Raw genomic sequence first — 24,728 nt, forward strand, 5'->3', positions numbered from 1 at the left:
CTCCAAGTATGAATCCACGTTGTGTTACTTCTGTGAGATTTTGGACCAGCTACTTCACTTCATTGTGCCTAAATTCTTAACCTGGAAGACGAGGTTAAAAACAGTACCCCTAACACAGTGACATTATAAAGATGGAAAAGGCACACAAGCTCCTAGAGCCAGGTGGGCACGGGCGTGTTCAGTTACATCAGCTATGAGCGGCACTAGCTTTTGTCGCTGGAGTCAGTGAATGCTCTTCTTTACATTAAAAAGTATAATAATGAGGGGCACCTGTCTGGCTCAGTCAATAGAGCATGAGATTCTTGATCTCAGGGTGGTGAGTCTGAGCCCCATATTGGGCAGAGACATTACTTTAAAGAAAAAAGTATAACAATGATAGCAGGTAATTCCTTCTAAGATGGAAATCCTTGAAGGTTCAGGGAAAAGCTTCATTGGAAAGCAACTATTCCAGAGGAAAAAAATTTAAGACGAATTGCTCTAGTCCCCAAAAGCAGCAGAAGAGAGAGGGGATAAAAGGCACAAGTCAGGGAAGGTAGCTCTGAACACAAGGGCTACTTCTTCACAATGCCAAGTCTACTTTTTAGGAAGACGTCATCTGAAATGACAGATTTCCTACTGCATGAACTCCCCTCTGGTGTAAATGCCTTGCTCAGATGGGTCTAAACTCAAAAGTTCTACCAGCTGTTTTCAGCTGGGGGCTCTTCCCTACACCAAGAACATTTCTGACAACGTCTGGAGAAATATTTAATTGCTACGCCTTGGGTAGGGAGGGGTGGAGCGGGAGGAGGGGAGGGGTGGGGGAAGAGCAGCTTGCTCCTGGCATCTAGCGGGTAGAGGCCAGGGATGCTGCGACACACCCCACCATCCACACAGCAGCACCCACACCCCCAACACAGAATTTATCCACCCAAGATGTTGACAGTACTGAGGTGGAGAAACCTTGTTCTAGATCATTACATCTCAACAGGGGTGCTGTAATTTTGTTTCTGTGACATTTCAACTAGCCCCTCTTGCCAAAGAAGAGCTTCAACAATAATCAGTGTGTTTTAGGACTTTGTAGGCCATAAAGTAGCCTGCCTGGATCCAAACTAAATCTCTCATTTCTTCCATCCATCCAGGCCCCGAAATTCCCTTTTGTGGCCACTGTCCTTCAGAAGGGACCACAGAGCCTCGAGGAGCTCCACGCTGTTCACTGCCTGCAGGAAATTTGTGGTTAATCACTTCAACCTGCTCTACTTTAAGAGAGATTTTCTGAGACCTGTTTATTGTTCCACTGCTTGGCTTCTCCGGAGTTATCTATGACTGAAGTCTTAACATTTATTTGTAGAGTAGAAGGTATATTTTTACTCTCACATCCCTTCCAAGTCCCTGAATTAAATTAGTACGAACTTTCCAAAATAAATTCACCTTTGAGCTGAAACTAAGCATGGAAAGTTTCAGTCCAAAAGGATACCTTATTGGAAAGTTAGAGGCAAAGGAAAATGAGGATTATAATGAATATTTGAGTGTAACCTCAGCACTCGTAGTTACCAAGGATAGAGTATTTGTTATTTAAAAGATTCTCTAATAGATTTGATGTATGCAATCCAAGATTGACATTCAATTCCCTTTTCTTCAGACTCAAAGAAAAAAACAACTGGAAATAAACAGAATGGAAAAATCAGCACACGTGGATCTAATTTTGCACCATGTCACTGGTTAAAACCCAAGGAAAGAATGTTTTATCACAATCCGAAAAGGGGAACAATCGATAACAGGAAGGAAGATCTCCAATTCCTTCACTCCACAAACGTAATTTGTCAGACCACGACTACGGTCGGGTAGCAGTTGTCAACGGCTCCAAGTTCACGTTCTATGTCAATGGCCACTATGGTTCTTCCTACAGGAAACGGTTCTCGTAACTCTGGGTGATTTGTACCACAGATCGATAGATGTTCGGGCATTCGGTGCTGGTGTTTTCTCTTGATTCTCAACATGAGAAAGTATTTCCCAATCACGTCCAACCCTTGAAAGATTCAAAATCTGTACAATTCTGAGGAATGCACCTTTTCAATACCTATTCATAGCCCTAAGTGCAACTCTGCTCACATAAGGCCCCAATAAAATACTACCAGTCAATGCAGCATTAAAACTAGTGCGTTTTAAAAACTGCTATCCTCTAGATGAAACTATTATTTTCCAACAGTTTTTGGCAGGTACAGAACGCTTTTCTTCCACCTTCCTGCCCCCCCCCCCAACACACATACAGCCTTGCGCAGAATAGGAATATACAGAATAGGTAAAAGAGGAATAGCTTTAGAAAAGGAGGCGTCCCAGAAGCTCAGACCCACCTCCCCACCCTAGTACTTCTCTTTGTTCCTACTATCTGGAAAAATACATGGGGGAAAAAATGGTTTCAAAATTATTTTTTTCATTTTTCAACAGATTGAGTTGGCACCATTTAGAGGGAGTCCTTATTCAGGCCACAGGAGCACTGAATCAAGTTCTCTTAATGTTAACAGCTCCCAGAAATAGTAGTTACCAGGGAGTGTAATTTGGGCAAAGCCACTTTTGTTTTTCCTTTCCTTGATTCTGTGTTACTTGCATTTTTGTGATGTGCCCCCTAAAAGCAGTTTTTACTTTTAAAAAAAGCATATGTTGAAAAATTAACATTTTACCAAGTTTCCTTTTTGTCTCTTTGGTTAATACCTCTTCTAGATTGTATCCTGGCAAAAGTAAGAGTGTCAGAAGGACAAACGCATCTTTCCTTTTTCTGCACCTATAATGGGATCCAACTATAATACACATAACTATGGAGTTAGTCAAATTAACACACACTATATAGTTTTAAAGGGGTCCTATGCATTATCTTCAATGTATTTTCATGCATTTAGTCTCTATGAATGTAAGATGCTTGCACTGTGATGTCTGTCACCCACACTACCGGGGTTGATTCTCTTTCTCTGGATGGCTAGACAGAGATTCCCACTCGCCATCATGGCTCTGTGGACATTCCTTCCACCACCTACCATCAAAGAAACCACATTCCTAGATGAAGGAAGACAGTTCTCCCTCCATCCAAGGCATGCTCCTCCTCCAAGGGCATGTTCTTGGCATAGGCTAATAAATTCTTAACACTCATAACCCAAAGGATATGTGTATATTGGGTAATTTTATGTTTTTCAATAAAAACACTTATTAAAATTCACAGGACCTTAAATTTATACTTGGAATGGGAAGACATCCTTAAAAATTTTTTTTCATCAGAAAATGATCCCCCAAAATGCATGTTACCATCAAAACGATAATCACCACCTCAAATCTGTAATCCTACCAAAAGAAGCCTGCACAACAGGAGCAGCTAGATGACAGGGGTTTGCGGAAGCTCACATTCCCTAAAATATCCTTAGCATTCCTCTCTAAAAAGCATGGGAGAAATCAAAGCAGCTGAAATTGTGGCTTCTTCCTGGCCAGTTCTGAAAAACAATATACCAGAAGCTATGCATCTTATCTTATGGTCCACATTTCCAGTGAAGTCGAACACAGAAAGTACATTTGGATTGGCACATGGTTTGAACTATTTTACTTTAGAGAAAGAAAAATTGAGCAATCCTGGAAGAACTCCATATTCTTCTTTTAAAAAAAAAAAAAATTTTTTTTTTTTTTAAAGTTCCTCTTGAAAACTAGTTACTCCTTTGAGCAGGAAGGAAGGGTTTGGAACAGCTGTCCCCGAGTGAGTTGGGAGAATGTTAATCACTGTCCCTTCTCTTCTTTACTTAAAGATTAGCTCACATCCCAGGCCCCTGCAAAAGGAAACCGCATACACTAAACTTTTGAGACTACCATGAGGAATATTTCTGTAACAGTAGTAGTATGTCAGCCGGATCTTAAAGACACTCCAGTCCGGAAATGTACCCCTAAGGCAACAAAAACCCAAAGGGTCGGCAATGGGTTGACTGGATGTTTGAGAAAGTCATTTGTATCTTGACTAAAGCTCCCCAGGAAAAAGTCAAACACAACAAAAATGGTTTTTTGTTTTGTTTTTTTTTTAAATAGTTTTGTTTTTGTTTTTTGTGTTTTTTTTTTAAAGATTGTATTTATTTATTTTAGAGAGAGAGGGAGAGCACGAGCAGGGTGAGGGGCAGAGGGAGGAGCAGGCTCTTTGCTGAGCAGGGAGCTTGATGCGGAACTTGATCCCGGAACTCCAGGATCTTGACCTGAGCTGAAGGCAGGCGCTTAACCGACTGAGCCACCCAGGTGCCCCCAAAAATGGTTTTTTAAAAAAAATGAAATTGACATATACACGGGCATCTGCAACTTTAGCCAGAGCCTTCCGAGGCAGAGTGAACTTGCACAGACCATGCTTGGTTAAAAATATTATATTAAATGCAATTTCCTCTGTATATGTTAAGTGAGGAGAGCAAGATGTAGGGAAGTAGCTAATATATAATCCCACTGTAATCACAAACAGCAATTCTCCCAAACCCAAACAAAAACGTTTTGCTCCACATCATTATCTGAGCACAGAGCTAGGTGTGGAAGGATATACAAGTTGCTAATATTTATAACACAGAGGAAGGTAAGAGAAGAGAGGGAAAAGGAATTAAAGAAGAGAGAGAGAAAAACAAACTCTCACTGGATAGAAAAATATGCATGGCCTAATACTTGATATGTGTGTATTCGGTAGTTCTACATTTTTAAATAAAAGAGACCCATGATTCTATAAAAGATGGACAGGCTGTTGTTGGATAGAAACATACGCATGGCAGTAACTAGAAGGTGACACAAACATTTGTTTTCAGGACGAAACTATGCACGGTTTCCTTAAAGTCACTGCAATAAGACATTTTATCAATATGGAGCATGACAGGTTCTCCACCTGCAGGTAATACGCCTTCTAACACAACAGTTAGACATGAGGACGAACACCAGTTGCATTTGAAAAATGGGTCTGAGACAGTGTACAGACAGGCAGGGGTCTATGGGATCTAAATGAATCAGATATGGCCTAAAAAACGGATGGTTTGCTGCAGCGGGACAAGAAGTGAAAGCGTTCCCCTCCGTTGATGTCCTAGGGCGCCCAGTGGTCTGGAGGTCTGTGACCTCGCTGAGTGCTGGAGACCAACATACCACAGCCGCAGAGCACTGAAGTGAAAAGCTCAATCCCAAGTACATATAGCAAAACATGTCCCTAAATCTGTCAATATGGCAGCAAGATGCTTGCTTTAGACGGTGGATAGGAAACTGACCAGAAAAAAAAAAAAATAAGGAAACAAAATATTAAAAGTGTAGATGTGATGGAAATCATAAACAGCCTAAAGCTCCTCTCCCTTCGGGAACAGCTGTGTCTGCTAATCCCTCGAGGAGTCCTCCCTGCGATCGCCCTTCCTTCCTTCCTCTGTCTCTCTCTAATAGCTCCCTTGTCCCTGCTGGACAAAACTAGCCCTTTGTGGCTGCTCTCAGAACAACATTAAAAACAGGAATAGGGAAATTGTAAACAGGAGGCTTCTGGTCTACAGGCGAAGACACACACAGGCCTCTGAGGCCTACTTCATGCTAAGCAAAGAAACAGATCTTTGTTGCTAAAGGGATTAGGGCTGCGGGGTTTCGGAGGCACTGCTGAGGCATTCAGCTGGCCTCAAGTAGGGGCTTTGTAAAGAGATACCTCCATTAGAGGGCTGTGAGCGGAAATCATTCATACTCTTTATACAATCTGGGTAATGTGATAGTGTTGGACTGTTCAACGCCTCTGGTGAGGCAGGGTCCTATCTCCTTGAATGGGAAATTCTTCAGCAGCTAAATAGATGGTGGTATAATTACCTTCACTGACTTTTTTTTTTTGAGGTGGTGGTGGTTTGGGGGGGGGGGTCGGTCTTCTACCTTTAACCCTTAGTGGGAGTGACGTTCAATGATCACCCAGAAGCTGAGCGGTGAAGTCTTCCCAAGTCAGTTCAGACATAGTCACCGAACTTCTGGTGCTGGCATCTTACATGATCAAATCTTACATGACCCTCTCTGTGCTTCCTCTGTGCATCGTCAATGATCACTCTGTCCCCACATTCATCATGATGATAGAAATCTCCGTAACTCATTCTGTGCCCTTGGCCTAGCATCCCCCCACAGACCTAGCTCCTCTCTATCCTATGCCCGCTTTCCCCAGCCAGCCCTCCCCAGGCTGCACTGGTGTTCCCTCCTCCAAGGTCTCCCTTGTTGCATTCTCCATACACCTGGAGACTCTGTGTGTGTCTGCTACCCCAGCAGATGATGAGCTCCTTGAGAGCAGTTGCTAATTTATCTTCGTAGCTTTAATGCCTGGTCCTTCATTGGTGCCCAGAGCTGTGTCCAGCAGAATGATGGAGTTAGACTGTGTTGCCTTCAGATCAGTCCTTATGGTAGCTGGGAAGATTATGTCTGCCTGCCTTAATGCTTTTGACGAATTTTAAAAATTTATCAGTAAACCCTTGTAAAGAAACCCTTGTAAAGAAAGCAAGCAAAAAACACTGTGGCCAGTGAGGAAAGAAGAGGAGTCCTCCAAGGAAGATGGTAAGAGGTCACTTCCCCACAAAGAGCCAGCAGACTTCTGAGGGACCTGGCTCATCCTGACTCGGCCTCCACTTTCTTCTCAGTTAAGGAAGTGTCACCAGCGGAATGGAAATGCTCTTTTGTGCTCACATTTAGAGTTTCCGGAAATAAATATTAATTACGCTATCAGCTATTGTATACTCAGGAAACTTCTCAGAGATAATTCCAAAAATTAGTTAGAACTATGGGAAGAGATGGTGCATCAGAGCTAAGGGGCCCTTTCCCCCGGTATAATCAGACCTGTCCTAGATGGCTGACACACTCATCCGGGTAGATGTGGATTTTGCAGAAACTTCACTTAGAAGGGATCCTGGTTTCCGTATAATATAAGCTTGCAAAAACCATGGGGGCTTTGCAACAACTGATGGAAGGCTGCTATTTTTCTCCACCGATGCTCTCAGTTCTCTGGGACATGCTTCTCTGTGAGCATGGCCTTGGATGCCATTAATTCTTGGCTCTTCCCATTGCTCACCATTTTCTATCTGGATTACCTCTCTTCTCACCATTTGGCAGATGGACCTCTGTTCTTACATTATTAACATCACTGTCTGCAAAAAGCAGTTACATATGGAAGGAAGAAAACAGAGCAATGAGACCGTGGGCTTTGCCTCCAATTCTGCCACTAACTCCATCACCCATTCAACCAGCAAAGGCTGAGCACCTGCTATGCACCACACACTGGGCGGGGCACTGAGAAGAGAAGCATGACACAGGACTTAATGTGAAAAGGGGGAGGCACACAGAAACAGAGTGGCTAATACCATGACGGCAACCTGCACGAAACCTTTTCAGAGCACTGGGAAGCTGAGGGAGTACAGGAAGTCCTCCTGAAAGAGACGAGCGCTTAGCCTAGAAGATCCCGGATGGATAAAAAACCCACAGTCATCTGGGACAACTACAGAATATATGCATAAACTACAAATCAAGTAAGATTATTGTGTTGATATTAAATTCTTGGGTGCAATAATGGCATTGTTGTTATGTAAGAGAGTGTCCTTGTTCTCAGGACATGCACGCTGAACTACTCATAGGGGAGGAGTCATGAAACCTAAAGTTACTTTCGAATGGTTCAGAAAAAGATACGTCGATCTGTGTGTGCGTGTGCACGTGTGCACGTGTGTATACATGTATATATGTATACACACATATAAAGGGGGATGGAGGGAAGAGAACAAATATGCAAAATGTTAGTCAATCTGGGTGTATATGCACATTCCTTATATTATTTTTTAGTTTACTGCATTTTTTCAAATTTTCAAAATAGAATACTGGATAGACAATTGTTAAAAATACACACATACAGGGGTGCCTGGGTGGCTCAGTCGGTTGAGCGTCCAACTTTTGATTTTGGCTCAGGTCCTGATCTCAAGTTTGTGAGATCAAGCCCCACGGAGGGCTCCATGCTGGGTGTGGAGTCTGCTTAAGATTCTCTCTCCCCCTCTGTCCTTCCTCCCCCTCCACAAAAAACATATATATACACACACACACATACATGCACATAATTCATCCTTGAACAATGAAAGGGTCAGAGACACAGACCCCCATGCATTCAAAAATCTACGTAGAACTTTTGACTCCCCAAATACTTAATAGCCTATTGTTGACCACAGCCTTACCAAAAACAAAGTCAATTAACATATATTTTGCATATTAATATGTATCATATACTGTATTACTACAATAAAGTAAACTGGAAATGTTATTAAGAAAAGAAAATGTTGTGGGGCACCTGGGGGGCTCAGCTGGTTAAGTGTCTGACTCTTGATCTCAGCTCAGGTCTTGAAATTACGGTCGTTGAGTTCGAACCCCGCGATGGGCTCCATGCTGGGTATAAAGCTTATATTAAAATAAAATTAAATTTTAAAAAAGGGATGCCTGGGTGGCTTAGTCGCTTAGGTGTCTGACTCTTGGTTTTGGCTTGTGTCATGATTTCAGGGTCCTGAGATACAGCCCATCATTGGGCTCCATGCTCAGTGGGGAGTCTGCTTGAGGATTTCCCTCCCTCCCTCCCTCCCACCACTCACTTGCTCTCTCTCAAATAAATGAAATCTTTTTAAAAAAAAGAAAAAAGAAAATGTTGTTGTAAAAATCACAAGGAAGAGAAAATACATTTACAGTACTGTTCTGTATCTATAGGAAAAAATCCACATTTGTAAGTGGACCCGCGAAGCTCAAACTTGTGTTTGTTCAAGGGCCAACTACATTTGTAAAGCTATTACAAGAGCTAAGACTGAACTGGAAAAAGAAAAGTGTGCATTAGTCAGATAAAGACAGACGGGAGGTATCCCGGAGAGCTGATGGCTGGAGCATGGGATCTGGGGATAGCTGGTATGCACAGAACCACTCCTGGCCCAAAGGTGACACTCATGTATATTTATCAAATGAATGAAAGAGTTAAACAGCATCATTTATGCAAGGAACTGCAAGCAGATCAGACCAAAGTGAGCATAAGGTTTATGTTAAGGAGCGAGAGCCGATTTGGCTATACAGGCAGGGGGTTTGTCCTGAGGCCTTTGTATATTCTGCCAAGGTCCTGGGACTTTATCCCGTGGGCAATGGGAGCCATAAGCAGGAGGCAATGTGGTCAGATTAGCATCTAGAGGGACCACCCTGGCAGTCAGGTGTCATGTGGAGTGATGGAGCACAGACCTCAAGGCAGGAGACAAGGGTACCAGTCAGGATGCCTTTGGCTCCCTAAACACAAAGCTCTGAGTCTAACTGGCTGAATTTATCAAGAGACTTATTATCCAACATAGCTGCAAGCTCTGAAATGACAGGGAGCAGATGTGGTTCATTCAGTGGCTCAAAACTGTAACCACGGACCCAGGTTCCATCCTCTCTGCACTCTACCATTCTCTGTGGTGGGCTCTGCCTGCAGAATGTCTTTCCTCATCTTTACAGGTCGGCTGTAGCAGTTCCCAGAGTGATGTACAGACACAGTGAAGACCACAGACAGCAGGGAGCCATTTCTTCTTTGGTCTCTTTCTTAGCAAGGCAAACTTGTCCAGAAGCTTCCCAGCAAACACTGCCTCACATCCCACTAGCCCAGATTGGATCACAAGCCCATTTCAAAACCAATCACTGTCAAGGGAACAAGATTACATGTTTGGCTCAGAATAAGAATTTATACACAGAGGGAATGAACTACGATGAATCATCACGTAAAACACTTGGGAGCCTACTGGTCCAGGCAAAAGATGCTGGAAGCCTAAACTAAGATAATCGTGGCAAAGAATGGAGAGATGAGAACAGATTCATGATTTATTTAGGAAGTTATGTTGGTACAATCTGGTGGTGGATTAAAGGTGGAAGAGAAGGAAAAGAGGAAAAGGACACCCTCTTCCATAATTCCAGCTTGGATGAATGGGGGGAAGAAAATGCCATTAACTGAGGTAAGGTACCCACGAGGAGACCAGAGGAAGGTTTGGGGAAAAGGTGGTTTGGTGGGGCGCCTGGCTGGCTCAGTCGGTTAAGCGTCTGCCTTCGGCTCAGGTCATGATCCCAGAGTCCAGGGATGGAGCCCTGCATTGGCTCCTTGCTCAGAGGGGAGCCTGCTTCTCCCTCTCCCGCTCACCCTGTTTGTGCTCTCTCTCTCTCACACAAATAAATAAATAAAATCTTTAAAAAAATTTTTTTTAAATAAAGAAAAGGTGGTTTGGGGCATATTCAATTGGAAGTGCCTGTGGGCTTCAGAATAAAGGTGCTGGGAAGTCAGTGGAACAGAGGACTTAAACCATTATCCCACACACATGGTCCATACTCAGCCATGCTTTTCAAACAGGCTTTGGTCTCTACAGACATTTTCCCCCCAAGGTTTTATTTATTTATTTGTCAGAGAGAGCGAGCACAAGCAGGGGGAGCAGCAGGCAGAGGGAGAAGCAGGCTCCCCACCGAGCAGAAAGCCCAATGCGGGACTCGATCCCAGGACCCTGGGATCATGATTGAGCCGAAGGCAGACGCCTAACCAACTGAGCCACCCAGGCGTCCCTCTACAGACATTTTTGAACCAATATTTAATCACTGAGAGATTCCAAATAGGATTATATATTTCTGGTTTCTCTGGGAAATCTGGCAACACTGGTCCTGAATTGCTGCCTGTAATCGGCGGGGGCGAGTAGCGGCCGTTCTCCTAGCTAGCATGAGAGGTTCACTGGCCTGCCACACTCACTCACTCACTCTCTGCCTTTACCTCCTTGGCCCTGATGCCATTTCCAACCAATACCCCCCTCACAGTCTTGGGGAAAGAGGTCTGAGCTGCAGAAACACAGCTGGTAGTCACTGGTATTTAGATGGTGGTCAAAGACCTTACTGTGGAAGCTGTCACTCAGAGAAAAAGTGGAATGAAGTAGGTCAAGGAGGTAGTCCTGGAGTCATCAGTGTTTTAGAAATGGAGGAAGAAAAATTCACACTGGATAGAAAAACAAACTGGAACAGAGCAAGTGAGTGTGACGTCTCAAGAGCTAAGATAGGAGAACTGGAGTTGGAGGGAGACCTCTCCTGTGTCACATGCAATAGGATGTCCAGGGAGAGAAGGATCCCAAGGAGACGTGACACTGGGAAGTAAGTCGTGGGCGCCCCAGGAGCCTGGCTGTGTGGCATGGTGAGGAAGAGGCAGACAGCAACGGCGTGGGTAGAGGACGAGAGTAAGTGGACACAGTGTGCATGGGCTGCTTGGGTGAGAAAGGAGGAGTAAAGCCGGATGAAACTAGAGATGCTGTGGGGTCAAGGCACAGTCCCTTGGCAGGATCCGAGACACTTGGACATTGGAAAGCAAAAAAGAACTCAGGGGTGAGATGAAGGCTGTAGAAATCTAACAGAGGGATGAACAACAGAACCAAGTCCAAAAGGAGGTGGGGCAGGCAGGGGAAAAAACGGGTAAGACACAGGTGGCTGGATTCACTGCAAAAATGAGAGGCCTCTGAGGCTACTGATTGGAGGTGATGACAAATCTGGAGGCAGATGGGTGTATTCAAAAATTTGAGAGCTGGGGTGACTGCGTGGCTCAGACACTAAACGTCTGACTCTCCCCCACCCGTGCCTTCTCTCTCTAATAAATTAAATAAATCTTAAAAAAAAAAAAATTGAGAGCTAAGTCATCACTAAGCCTGGCTCTGGCAGGGAGTAGGGGGGTACGTGGCAGTGGGGGGGAACCATGGGCACCTGGCCTTCAGGGACACACTAGCCCAGGACCCCCAACCAGAGCCCAAACCCGAGGAGGTGCTAGACCTGAGCCAAATGCCACCCGAGCTGCTCCTGGTGGTATGGAGCCACATGCCCTCATGCACGCTGCTGGGGTGCTGCTGCTAGATACGTGGGGGTGGGCACGCCCTGGTGAACCGACAGGCCCTGTGGCTGCTCATCCTGGCCCAGGACCACTGAGCTCTGCTGCTGTTCGACCACAGCTGCCTGCATCCACCCCCCAACACCATGGCGGGGCCCTGCCTCCTGGGCCACTTCTGTGAGCAAGCACAGATGGATCAACACAACCTCACTTGTAACCCCTGTGGCCAAGAAGGCCTCCAGAAATGGATGGTGCAGCGTGGTGGGGATGACTAGGTGGTAGAGGTGAACAAATCAGCAGTGCCTGGAGCTCCCTTGCAGACCTGCTTTGTGTCTTCCTCCGGCGGATGTGGCAAGAAGCAGGTCTTAGACCTAGAGGAGCAGGGTGTGTGGCCAGAACTGCTAGACGGTGTCAGGATTGAGATCTGTCAACAAGACGGTCCTGGGCAAACTCTCTGCTAGGCCGGACCCCGTCCAGCAGGGGAACAGCAATGTTCGCTTTCAGGTCACTCTCGTGTTCTCCATCATCAAGATGGGCCAGCCACTTTGAGTCTCTCCAACAGTGGGGCCAGGACACACAGTTCTGGGCTGGTCGCCATGGAGCCCCTGTGATCAACTCCACTGTGATCGCGCAAGCCTATCTGTCTTAGTCAAGGGCTGTCCTTGGAAAACGACGTAACTGCGACCTTCCGGAACCTGGGATCATTGGTCAGGACTTCTCATTAACCAAGGGCATGTACCTCCCTGACATCCTGGGTACTCCATAGTCCAGGTGAGGGTTCTGCTGGGTACCTCTTCAGCTTCCGGAAACTACTACAAGAAAGTTCTTCCATCATATCTACCCACTGCTGTTTAAGGACAGTCCTTCCCCTGTTGGGGGTGTGGAAAGGCAACAAGTGAGCACGGAAGAATGCTGGTCCTGGAGAGGGCTCTTCGCCCTCCCACGGAGACCCTCTGATTCAGCCCCAGTCCCGTCTGGCCTTGTCTCCTCGTGTGTCTACTTCAGGGACTTTATCGGTCACTTTAGGGAAGGCCTCTCATTTCTAAAGTAGAACCTCATCCTTAGGGCTGGGATAATCCCAGCCACCTTGGGTGGCAAACTTAACCTCCTGGAGCTTTAAGATTGGGACCAGGTCTTGCAGCTGAAAGTCAACTCGCTCAAAAAATGTTGGGAGATCCTCAAGGACTCGTGTGATCATGTGGTGTATAAAATTATTTTTTATTTCGAAAATTTTCACAAACGTTGAGAGAATAAAATACATCAGTAACAACTATCTGCCAAGCACATGTAATAAATTTATTATTTTGCCAAGAAAGAAAGAAAGGAAGGAAGAAAGAAAGAAAAATTTGAGAGCTACTAATTGACCTGTCACAAGGGAGGCCTTAGTAACCCTTCAAAGAGATGGTCCAAGGTGCCAATCCTTTGCCATTTGGGATGAAGGAGGGGACAGGGTGGGAAGAGTGGAGAGGCCGATCTCCCCAGCAGCAATTGTAGAGGACAGAGCTAGTTTTCAAGCCCTGGGAAGCAGAGTTCCTACCGGCAGAGAGAAAGAAGTACACACAGGATAACCATTCTCCTAGCAGCCGGAAGAGGCACCAGCTCCAAGGACAGAGGGGAAGGATCACAGCAGCACCCATGCCTTGAGGGCTTGGGACACCCACAGCCTCTGGGTCATCTCTGGTGTGTATGCCCTGGTTTGGCTGAATGTTTGTCCCCTCCCCTACACTTAACTCACCACCGAAGTGCCTGACAGACATAACCAAGAGGGCAGTAAATGTAACTCTCCTTACTCAGGTGTGTCCACGAGTGACTGTAACACCGATCCCTCTGAAGCAGATGAGCACAAGGTTCTGTTTGTCTGATGTTACAGTGGGCTTCGGCGCTACCTTTACCCAAGGCCCTCAGGCTTCCTTCCAGGAGCCGTCTGCCAGAACACTTCTGGTAATGAGACAGCATTTCGTGGTATTTTTCTGAGGAAACGTTCTATCCTGGAGTCTGATGGCAGCCCACTGCAGATCCAGGCTGTCACTGTGACAAACTACACCCTTCCTGGCTTGGGGCTGCCTGAGACCCCAGCGCTGGGGCTGGGCCTTGGTGGTCCAGGTTCCATTTCCCACAGTGGAAGCTCTGAGGAGCAGGGAGAGTTTTCCACAACTCACCCTTGACATCCAATTCAGTGACTTTTACCCTAAATTGTGGGTTCACAGGGACAGAGGCAAGGGGTGACACCTAGCAGCACCAGTGAGCAATCCCACTACTCCAGCAGGCCACGGCCTTCCCTCTTCCTTTCCCCACATTTTAATAAAATTTCCCAAGCATAATTATTTCAATGTCTGTCTTCTGTGTCTTATTTATTTTATGGTGGAGTTGCTATGAGGCAAAAACAAACAAACAGAAAGCACTTTTTAAAAATGCAGGAAAAATATGCCTGGACAGGTCACTTACTTCACATTAGGCATCCCTAGAAGAATTAAGATTTAGCTGACATAAAAATCTCATGTCTTAAAAGCTCTCTCTGATCTGAAAAATAATAATATTCTGGTTACAGCCCTTCCACTGGAAAAAATCAGTATTCTTTAATTCCTTCTACAAACTGGGGGGCATTAAAATAGAGCCAGGGTTGCAAGAGGTAATAAGGCATGCCTGCATCATTTCGCCGGTTTTGAATGATGTTCTTAAACCCACCATGCATTTCCCCAGAGGGGACAGAGAATATCTTTCAAGAACATGCTAAACACCCATCTGTCAGAAACAATTTTGGGTACTGAGGTGTAGAGATGGAGAATAGAACACACCATCCCCTGGGGTTCCTGCCTGTGCAGAACAGTTCAGCTTCTGTTCGATGCATGTCCTTATTATCTTTGATCACCTGCCCCTGCTCGAGAGGCATGGTGCCACCCACCTGCTAGGCTGGGGACACAAGAGTCCAGGTCCTCAAAAAGCTCCCCTTGTCCTGGCAGAGCCAGAGGCCCAGACAATTACACAACAATAGCACACTGTGAGAAGAATATTGATGAGAACCCAAACCGAATACTACTATCAATTATATATTAGTGGGAAGACGGCACCATTGAGAGCTGACCTCCTGTACTTCCAGTGCACTGGGGGCTTGTTTCTCATGTAACACAAGAGCCCTCTGGGGCAGGCGACCTTATCTCCATATTCTGAGTGACGCCCAAGGTCACCAAGAGAGTGAGGGGCAGAGCTGGGATTTGAACCCACGTTGCTCCAATTTCATGCTCCTTTTATTGAGCAATACCTCTAGTACCATTTTTTAATTATAGCCTTTCCTGACTCCCTGAACTGAATGTTACTTATTTGTACTTCTCTCAAGGCAACTGTCTTGGCCTGGAAGGACTGTCATTTGTGTACTTGTCAATTTTACAGGACTGTAACCTTCAAAGGCAGGAATGGTATCTCTACGTGTTTTGTGAGTGTATAATTTTTAAGGTAAGGTGTGCCTCTCTGATGAGCTGATATTAGGCAGACACCTGAACAAAATGAGAGCAATTCTTGATGATGTGGGACAGGTGATTGGGATGGGGGATATTCCAGGCAGAGGGCACAGCAAATGCAAAGGCTCTCCATCAAGGGGTGAGTTGAGAAATAAAACCCCCATCTTACCCCGCCCCTGTTGCTCTGTCCCTGCCTCTGCTTTATTTTTCTTCAAGGCACTTTTTACCATTTGACACTACATTTATGGGCTTATTTGCTCACCACTTATCCCTCATCTACCCTCTGAGCTTTGTGAGGACATGGACTTTATTTTCGCCGATCCTTAGAGCCTAAAGGAGATCTGAATACAGAGGGAACTCCATACATATTTGTTTAGAAACATATGAATAAATGTATAAAGCATTATATATATTTTTAAGTTGCACTTTTATTAAGTACTTATCACGCACAATCACTGACCTAAGCACTTCATATACATTACTTAATTTACTTCTCACCCAAACCCCATTGCGGTAGGTATTTACATCTGCATTCTACAGATGGTGCAAGTGAGGTTAGGTAACTTGCTTCAGATGACTCAACCAGTAAGTGGTAGAGCTGGGTTGTGAGCCTGGTTCTGAGCCAAAAGCCTATAACTTTCCAAGAATATACAGTGGGGGAAAGATAATCTCTTTAATAAATGGTGTTGGACAAAACTGGACAGCTACATGCAAAAGAATAAAAGTGGACCAAAATAAACTTCATCGTGCACAAAAATAAACTCAAAATGGATTATAAACCTACACATGAGACCTGAAACCATGAAACTCCTAAAAGAAAACATAGGCACTAATCTCTTTGACATCAGCCTTAGCAACGTATTTATGAATGTGTCTCCTCAGGCAAGAGAAACAAAAACAAAACTAAACTATTGGAACTACAGCAAAATAAAAAGGTTTTGCACATGGAGGCAAGCCATCAACAAAACGAACAGACAACTTAATGAACAGGAGAAGATATTTGCAGATGACATATCCAATAACGGGTTAGTATCCAAAATATATAAAGAACCTCAACTCAGCAAAAAAACAAATAACCTGATTTAAAAATAGGCAGGGAACCTGAATAGACATTTTTTCAAAGAAGACATACAAATGGTCAACAGATAAATGAAAAGATGCTTAACATCATTCATCATCAGAGAAATGCAAATCAAAACCACAATGAGATATCACCTTGCCCCTGTCAGAATGGCTAGTATCAAAAAGACAAAAAATAACAGGTGTTGGTGAGGATGTGGAGAAAAGGGAACCCTCGTGCTCTGTTGGTGGGAATGTAAACTGATGCAACCACTGTGAAAAACAGTATGGAGGTTCCCCAAAAATTAAAAATAAAAATGTCATACGATTCAGTAATTCCACTACTGGTTCTCTACCCAAAGAAAATGAAAATATTAATTCAAAAAGATATATGTACCCTTATGCTTATTTTAGTATTTTTTTTTTAAGATTTTATTTATTTATATCAACAGAGAGAGCACAAGCTGGTGAAGCAGCAGGCAGAGGGAGAAGCAGGCTCCCTGCCAAGCAAGGAGCCCGATGCTGGACTCGATCTCAGGACCCTGGGATCATCACTTGACCCGAGGGCAGACGATTAACTGACTGAGCCACCCAGGCGCCCCTTATTTTAGTATTATTTACAGCAGCAAAGATATGGAAACAAGCCAGGAGTCCATCGAGAAACGAAAGTCGTGGAATATGTGTGTGTATTGATATATGTATACGTGTATAAATGTGCACACATGTGCACGTGAACAATGGAATTATCATTCAGTCATAAAAAAGAATGAGATCTTGTGATTTGTGACAACATGGATGAACCTACAGGTATTATGCCAAGGGAAATAAGTCAGACAGAGGAAAAACAAGTACCAGATGATTTCACTTATATGGAGAATCTAAAAAACACAACAAATGAATACACAAACAAACAAAAAACAGAAACAGACTTATAAATACAGAGAACCAACTGGTGGTTGCCAGAGGGGAGGGATGAGGGAGACAGCTGAAGCAGGTGAAGGGGATTAAGAAGTACAAACTTCCAGTTATAAAATAAATAAATCACAGAGATGAAAAGTACAGCAGAGGGAATATAGTCAGTAACATTGTAATAATGATATATGGTGACAAATGGTAACTATACATATTATGGTAAGCATTGTGTAATGTACAGAATTGTTGAATAACTCTATTGTGTACCTGAAACTAATATAACATTGTATGCCAACTATACTTAAATACTAAAAGTTCTTTAAAAAAAAGAATAGTATCACACTATATATTCTTTTTTGCATCTTTTTTCCCTTAACAATGTATTATCGGCATATTCTTATATGATTAATTATTTCTCTTATACCATTTAAAAAAAAAAAAAAAGCCCATGCCTTTCAACCAAAATATTCTAATCTGGGAGCACCTGGCTGGCTCAGTCGGTGCAGCATGAGGATGGGAGTTCGAGCCCTATGATGTGTGTACGGATTACTTAAAAATAAAATCTTAAAGATTTTGATTGACTGGATTAAACTGAATATATTCAGTGCAGAGAAGTGGACAAGTTCAAAGACAATATAATGCGGAATTTGGAGACCAGGTTAGAAGATGCTCATCCTGGTATGGAAGCTAAAAAGAACCGACATAAAAGATATGAGGTTTGTTGAATGTGCACATTTTCTCCCAGAGATTTACACACATAAGAAATGATGTCTAGGGTGTGGCTCACATGACAAAGGCACTTCCTAATGCCACCAAGGCCACCTGATTCAAAGGGAAGACACTGATTTCTACTCAGCTAATGGCAGGCAAGTTCTGACCTCAGGACATTGTCAGCTCTGTGAGGAGGAGGAGCTGTGATGACAATTTTTGGCTAGCCCAAGGGAACGCAGAAGAGAGGGAACTGGGAAGGAGACCCTGTCAGAGTTTGCTAGAGGCCCGCACATGGTGGGTTGGAGAAATCCGCTTTGTTGAAAGGTAAATGTCAGAGACAAAACTCAAAAGGTCGCCATCCAAAAGAGGTTAGGAGAAACCTCCCACAAAGACCCATTAACCACTTTGCTTTTGATTGCATGCTGGCTAGGACAAATCCAGATCCTAGATAACCGAGAAGGTGATTCCCAGAATCCTCATCACAGGTTTTTTCATAGGATCCTCCACCTTCCTGGCTGCGTGGCTTAGTTAGCACTCAGGTGAGGAGCTGGCTCTGCTGCTAGGAGGTGAGCTCTGAGCCTGCTCAGTCCCAGTTCCCCTGGTTAAGATGGCTCCTCAGGCAGGAAGTGTGGGAGTGAGCCTCTAGGCTCAGATGGTGCCGAGTGCAGCGGCATGCCCGCTTGCCTCCTCTGCCTCTCTCCGACGGGGATCATGACGACGACTCTGTCTCACAGGCTGTTCCGACACGTAGGTGAGAGACTGGCTCTATGAACACATTCACTGATCCAAGAGTTTCTGTTATCGCTGAGTAACACATCAGTCACCACAGGGAAATGAGCGCTTTTCCCCACTTCTCTGACACGTACCTCAAAGTATTTTTTTTTCCCTTTTCTTCTCCCATAAGCACACCTTGGGTTTTCCAACATCAAACCACCTTTCCCTACTCACAAACAGTAAGTACCGACTGAAACTGAAAGCATTTGAGGCTTTGTGTCCGTATTCTGGTGCTTTCTCTGAGATCACCAGGGAGAGTTCGGGCTGCACTGTGGTTGGCTGACTTCCGAGTACCCTCACAGGTGCCGTCTCGTGGGACTCTCCCAATGATGCCTAAAGACAGGCTAGCAGTGGTGACTCCTCCCTTTAAAGAGGAGACCACAAAAAATAAACAAATAATACAAAATAAAGAAGAGCCACAGACTCCAGGAGGCTACTAGTGACCCGAGACACATAGTCCCAGCACTAGCGAAGGGGAATGCGGACTCAAACCCAGGCCTGCTGACCTCATGCCTGGAGCCCTTTCCCTAAACTGCACGACCAGGGGTGTCACGTGCCACCCTGGCCCTCTTGACACTTAACTCTGTAGACACTAAAAGAGCCAGTATGTGAAGTCAACACCAGAGTATTCACAAGCTAGGTTTCAAACTCTGACTCTCCTCAGTTACTCGTACAGGTGATTTAACTTCAACTTTCTCAGTCGTAGAATAGGCAGGTTAGAAAAATGTACACGGCACAACGAGGGCTTTAGAAATTCACAATAAGCAATGCTTTAAAATAGCTGACACTCATAGCAACCGGCCATGCTCCAGGCACATTCTCACAGGAGGCAACACGAGTCGGGCATCTCGGGCTTAGCATCTTGCCCCCAGACTCAGAGTGAGGAACTTGGCTTTGTTGGCTCTTTCGGAATGGATCGGGCTCAAGGCATCTGTGCCCTCCGAGCCTCCCACCACCACCCACCATAGAAGCTGCTGCTCAAAATGGCCATAAGCAGGCCTTCTAACTGCCCAGCTGTGTGAGCTATTCATCCTTCCAGACCCTCAGCCTTTCGCCTACTCTAATTGCAAACACATTTCCTCACACCGTGCTTCAGATCAGGCAAACAGGAGACAGAGAAAACACTTAAGAGCCCTCAACATTAAGGGGCATCAAGGTGCTAGGAGCGTGACCCCTTCTGGCTCAGGTGCAGAGAAGTAACCGCCCCTGCCTAGCTCCTCCCTCTCCCCAAACCAGCAGCAGCTACTCAGACCTACCTGGGGCTGCAAGCACAACATGGGCTCTGAGGCGCCTGGCTTCTTTTAGGTCATCTCCATCTTGCCCGGCACTTTGGCCTATCAAGGCACCAAGGACAGGCTGCCCTCCTCCTTTCTCCCAAGCATTTCAAGATAAAATGCATTTCATCATTCGAGCACACTGCCCCTCAGACCCTTCCTCTGAGCCATTTCAACCCGCCATGGTTGCTTCCAGTGATGCAAGAGGGGCCCCTACGACAGGCCTCACACACTGGCCAAAGGAGGCTGCTCCAGAAATAGGTATTTCCAATGACTGCTTTCTTGGCTCAGAAAAAGGCAACACTCTGGCTCTCATAAAAGGAATATCTGGGAGTCATCCTTGATTCTTTTTTGTTTTTTTTCCCCTCAGCCCCTATACCCACCCCAGGTCACCTCCCAAGTACATCTCAAATCTGTCTACCTCTTTCCATCTCCACGGCCTCTTTACTGAGCTACTGTCAAGCTACTGTCAACGCTCCCCTAGGCCTCTAAGAAATCTCCTAAGTGGTCTACCCACTTCCCTTCCTGTATTCTGGCACAATGCTGGTTACCCTCCAGATCCATTCTCCTCTTCTTAGGAGAGCTGGAATATGGCAATCCATTCAGAGACTTCATTTTCCAGATCCCCCCCTCCCACAGATAGGTTGGCCAGGTGACCATTTATTTACCAGCAAAATGTGAATGGAAATGATGTATACAAATTTCGTATCATTTGTTGCATAGCAAATGGCAGCCCAGGATTTCCTTTCTTACTCCCTTTCTGTGGGCTAGAATGACGATAGAGAGCTCTGACCTTCTTACAAATGAACACAGCAAAGCAAGGGAAGGGGAACAGGAGAGAATGACCCTCAGTCCCAGAATGGTGTTGTGGAGTACAGCTGCCTCCCAGTGCTGGATCACTGTGGCCAGTGTGATGAGAAGAGCCTGGGGCGGCAGCAAGACTACAAGTGGATAGATCAATGTCAAGGCTACTGTAGAAAAGGGACTGCAACACAGACGGTTTTGACAAAGGTGGTACAGAGCAACGGAAATCATGGGGTGCTGGATGTATTCTGAAGACACGATTAACTGAATTTTCCGCTACGTGGGGTAGGAGAGAAGGGGAGAAGTCAAGGAGCACACCCAGGTTTCTGGCCTGAGCCCCTGGAAGGATGATGTGGCTGTGAACTGACATAGAGAAAAAGTGAAGGCAGAGACTCTACGTGGGGAATGATCAGGAATTAAATTTCGGACATGCCTGAGAGTAGTGGTCACCAAAGGCCGAATTTAGAGTCAAGACTACCTGGATTTGAATCCTGACTCTGACATTTAACTGTGTGACCTTGATGGAGTTACTTAAATCCTCTGTGCTTCGGAGTTCTCACCTATACAATGAGGACGGATAATGGCCGTCTGCATGTAAGGAGGAAATGCGTGCATTCCAGACTTTTGTGTGTGTGCTGTTTGATTCTTCAAATAAGGCTCAGAACTTTGGAGATCAGGAAGAAATCTTCCCTCATCTCTATGCCTGCTTATCCCATCTCAAATAACACTAAGCCCCCAAGATTTTGAAAGTAGAGATGTGGCTGTCTGCTATGGTTTGGGGACAGCTGTAAGGAAGCTTTCAAAGCAGCTGGTATAGGCATATAACTAGAACATTTTCTTCACCTCAGTTTCCTGGCAAAACAAGGCCTGCAGTTAGAAGGGAAAGGTTTTAATTACAAGGCCACCTGTCCAGCCATCTGAAGCCAACCCCAGCCTCTGGCTGGTTCCCTGTGGGCAATGGGGCATTTAGGGGGACTGTGCTCAGAGTCCCTAATGTCTTTCACATTTCGTAGCACAGTATAATCATGGCGAAAATTAACAGATCTCAAAAACAGGCCCCATTATTACTTCCTTCCCCCATTTGTTATTAAGGATGGAGAGAGAGATTGAGGGTTTGGGAGAACCTGAGTTCCATCCTTTCCTTTCATCTGTTCAGAATGAGGTGTCCTTAAAACTAAATTATCTTGTGCTCTCCAAAGCGAACTGCACACTTCTAATTCCCCCTCTGAACGGAGATAAGTGGTTTTCTAAATTATTAATTGCCCACCGACATTTTTAGACTGACATATATGAAAGATAAGCAGGCTATATTCAAGCCTGTAAAATAAAAATAAATTTAAAGTTAATGGAAATTTCTAACTCTCAACATAAAGAAAGAAAAGAAGAAAAAAGAGACAAAAGAAAATAAAAGTAACAAATCATTTTTAGAGTGCCATTATTTAGATCACAAATGAACATATAAAAATTGAAATATTTTCCAACTTCAGCTTTTTTTTTTTTAAGTGCCAGGAAAATTAAATTGTAGATGGTCGTAGAGACGGTTCATTGGTCCTTAAAACGGTTTCTGTTTCTTCCTGGGCCCACAGCTAGATTACATTTCCCAACCTCCCAGATGTGGCCACGTGACTGAGTTCTGGCCAGTGGAATATGGGGAGGAGCAATGGGTGCCCTTTCAGGCCAGGTCCATGACACCCTCCCATGTGTACTTTGCCACGTTCTTTCCCTTCTGTGTGATCTTAGCAGCTACATGAGGGGGAGGGTAGAGTGACAACATGGAAGAAACCAGGGAGCCCCAAGCACTGCTTAGAGGAGAACCACCCACTGACCAGGAACAGCAGGTGAGAAATAAATTTAGACAGCAAGCCATTGAAATGTTAATGTTTATCTGTTAACAGCAACTAATGTTCCACTAACTAATAAACAGCTCATTTCTTACCCATCTCCTTCCAGACAGATTCACTTTGGCATTTGCAAATGCTGAGACTTCCTAAGACCATGTCCTAAAGGTTGTGAGTAAAGTCAATCAACAGACTAATCACAATCAACACAGAATACCTGTGTTGACCCTCTTGCCCTCAACCTCAAGACTTCTTTAGCTGAAAAGCAATGTCTTCATCAGGAATGTGTTATTCCACAAAACACCAGACACCCAGAACATGCTGTCATTTTTTTAAAATAAGAAATTACATTTAGCAAGATAAGAGATCCTAAAAAACAACAATTAGAAATTAAATAATCCATTAGGTTACCATAGTAATGGAAAGAGCATCCTCTCTACTATGAGCTGTGAGCTCCCAAGGACCAGGTCCATCTTGCTCGCCATTGCACCTCAGTTGGCCTGGCACACAAGAGCTGTTCAACAACCATTTGCCCAGAGGATGAGAAGACAAAAGGATGAACTTGCCTCTGCTCACCTCCCTCCTCATCTCCATACACCCTCCCCTCCACCCACCGCATTCTCTATATACCAAGTACACATTTGACACTGCACCCAGCCACGGGCCATTGCACGTACTACTCCCTCTGCCTGCAGTGCTCTGCCCCTCCTCACCCTCGCTTTCACTGTGTCCTTTGCCTGGTCACTCCTATCCCTTTCTCAGATCTCAGCACAAGCATCCCTCCCTCGTCTCTCTGTGTACCTCCCCTTCTATGAGATTGGACATTTACATGAGCGATCATTTCCATAGCACTTGTCTGTATCTGAAGCCACCCAGCTTATGTGAGCATGTGTTAACGCTCTCTCTCCTCACAATCCCACCAGGGAGCTTAACGATCTCATGCACAGACTCTCCCCATGCCCCCAGTAGGAGTGTATGGCCCATGGAATGTCCCCCGTCATCAGGCTGAACGAATCAAGGATTGTGTCAGGTATCATTATTCCAATTTATTTAGTTGATTTTATCTAGTCAGCCCAACCACTAGGTTGATTTTTTTCTGCTTCTATTTTTACATCATGTATAAAGAGATACCTGTTTGTATCAGTGAGGTAAAAAACCATGAATGAGACACTAACAATACAGATTCAAAAAAAGTCATCTACCTTTATTGTCTTGCCTAATAAATGTGTATTTAGTGTCTCCTCTGTGCAAGGTGTTATTTCAGCTACTGTTGAAGAGTTCCCTCTCCTCAGTTTACAATTTTTCTCCAGGCTTCCTTGTATCCAGGGTCCTTGCCCTTAGCAGTCTGCTGGGCTAGTCTGTATTCCTTGCCTCACAGAAGGAACTAGAAAGCAGGGAGAAAAATTTAATCCAGGGCTGGGGGACTTAACCTTTCTCTCAATCACACCATGCTCCAGTCCAGCAGGCTGGACGCTTCTGCCCAATTCTCCATCTCCCACCAGGGCTGCTGCTGTTTTCCTATTAATGCAGCTTGGTCTAACTTCGTTGCGCTTATGCCAGCAAGAATTGCCTGAGTTCACATTCAACGAATTCAATCTTTTTATAAGTCAGGTGTTATCATTTCCATTTTAAGATGACAAACTGAGACTTTCCAGGGTCACACAGTCAGGATGCAAAACATAGTTCTCCCTGACTCCAGATTCAAGGCTTTTTCAACAAGTCTACCCTAACCTCACTTCTCTAGGTGTGTGGCTCATGTTAATCAGAAGACTTTCTTCCCCAGGCTGGAGTGACTTCCCACCATTTGGCAAACACATGCCCCCCACCTCACTCTGCCCTGGTGGACACATGATACCATTTAAACCAATTCAGAGTTTAACCTCTAATCTTGGTGTCAGTTCATGGCTAATAGCTGCCTTGTAACTTTAGTGGGTGCACCAGATCTCCCGCAGGTGCGGACAAGCCACCAAGAAACCTACCTTGAGTCTGCACGTTGGAACCATCCCTAGATATCAACCAAACTACATGTAGTGGTCAGGCAAGGCCCTTAGTTTTATCA

General features: G+C 44.8%; 1 long non-coding RNA gene and 1 pseudogene across 1 annotated transcript in view; one reads left to right on the forward strand and one right to left on the reverse strand.

Annotated features, from left to right (window-relative positions):
- The window catches only part of LOC103663711, a 332,830-nt gene that overhangs the window by 240,474 nt on the left and 67,628 nt on the right, over window positions 1–24,728 (reverse strand). The window lies entirely within an intron of this gene.
- LOC103663708 lies at window positions 9,117–12,706 on the forward strand (annotated as a pseudogene).

The sequence above is a fragment of the Ursus maritimus genome, unplaced genomic scaffold (genome assembly GCF_017311325.1).
Source record: "Ursus maritimus isolate PB19 unplaced genomic scaffold, ASM1731132v1 scaffold_5, whole genome shotgun sequence".
Classification (NCBI taxonomy): Eukaryota; Metazoa; Chordata; class Mammalia; order Carnivora; family Ursidae; genus Ursus; species Ursus maritimus.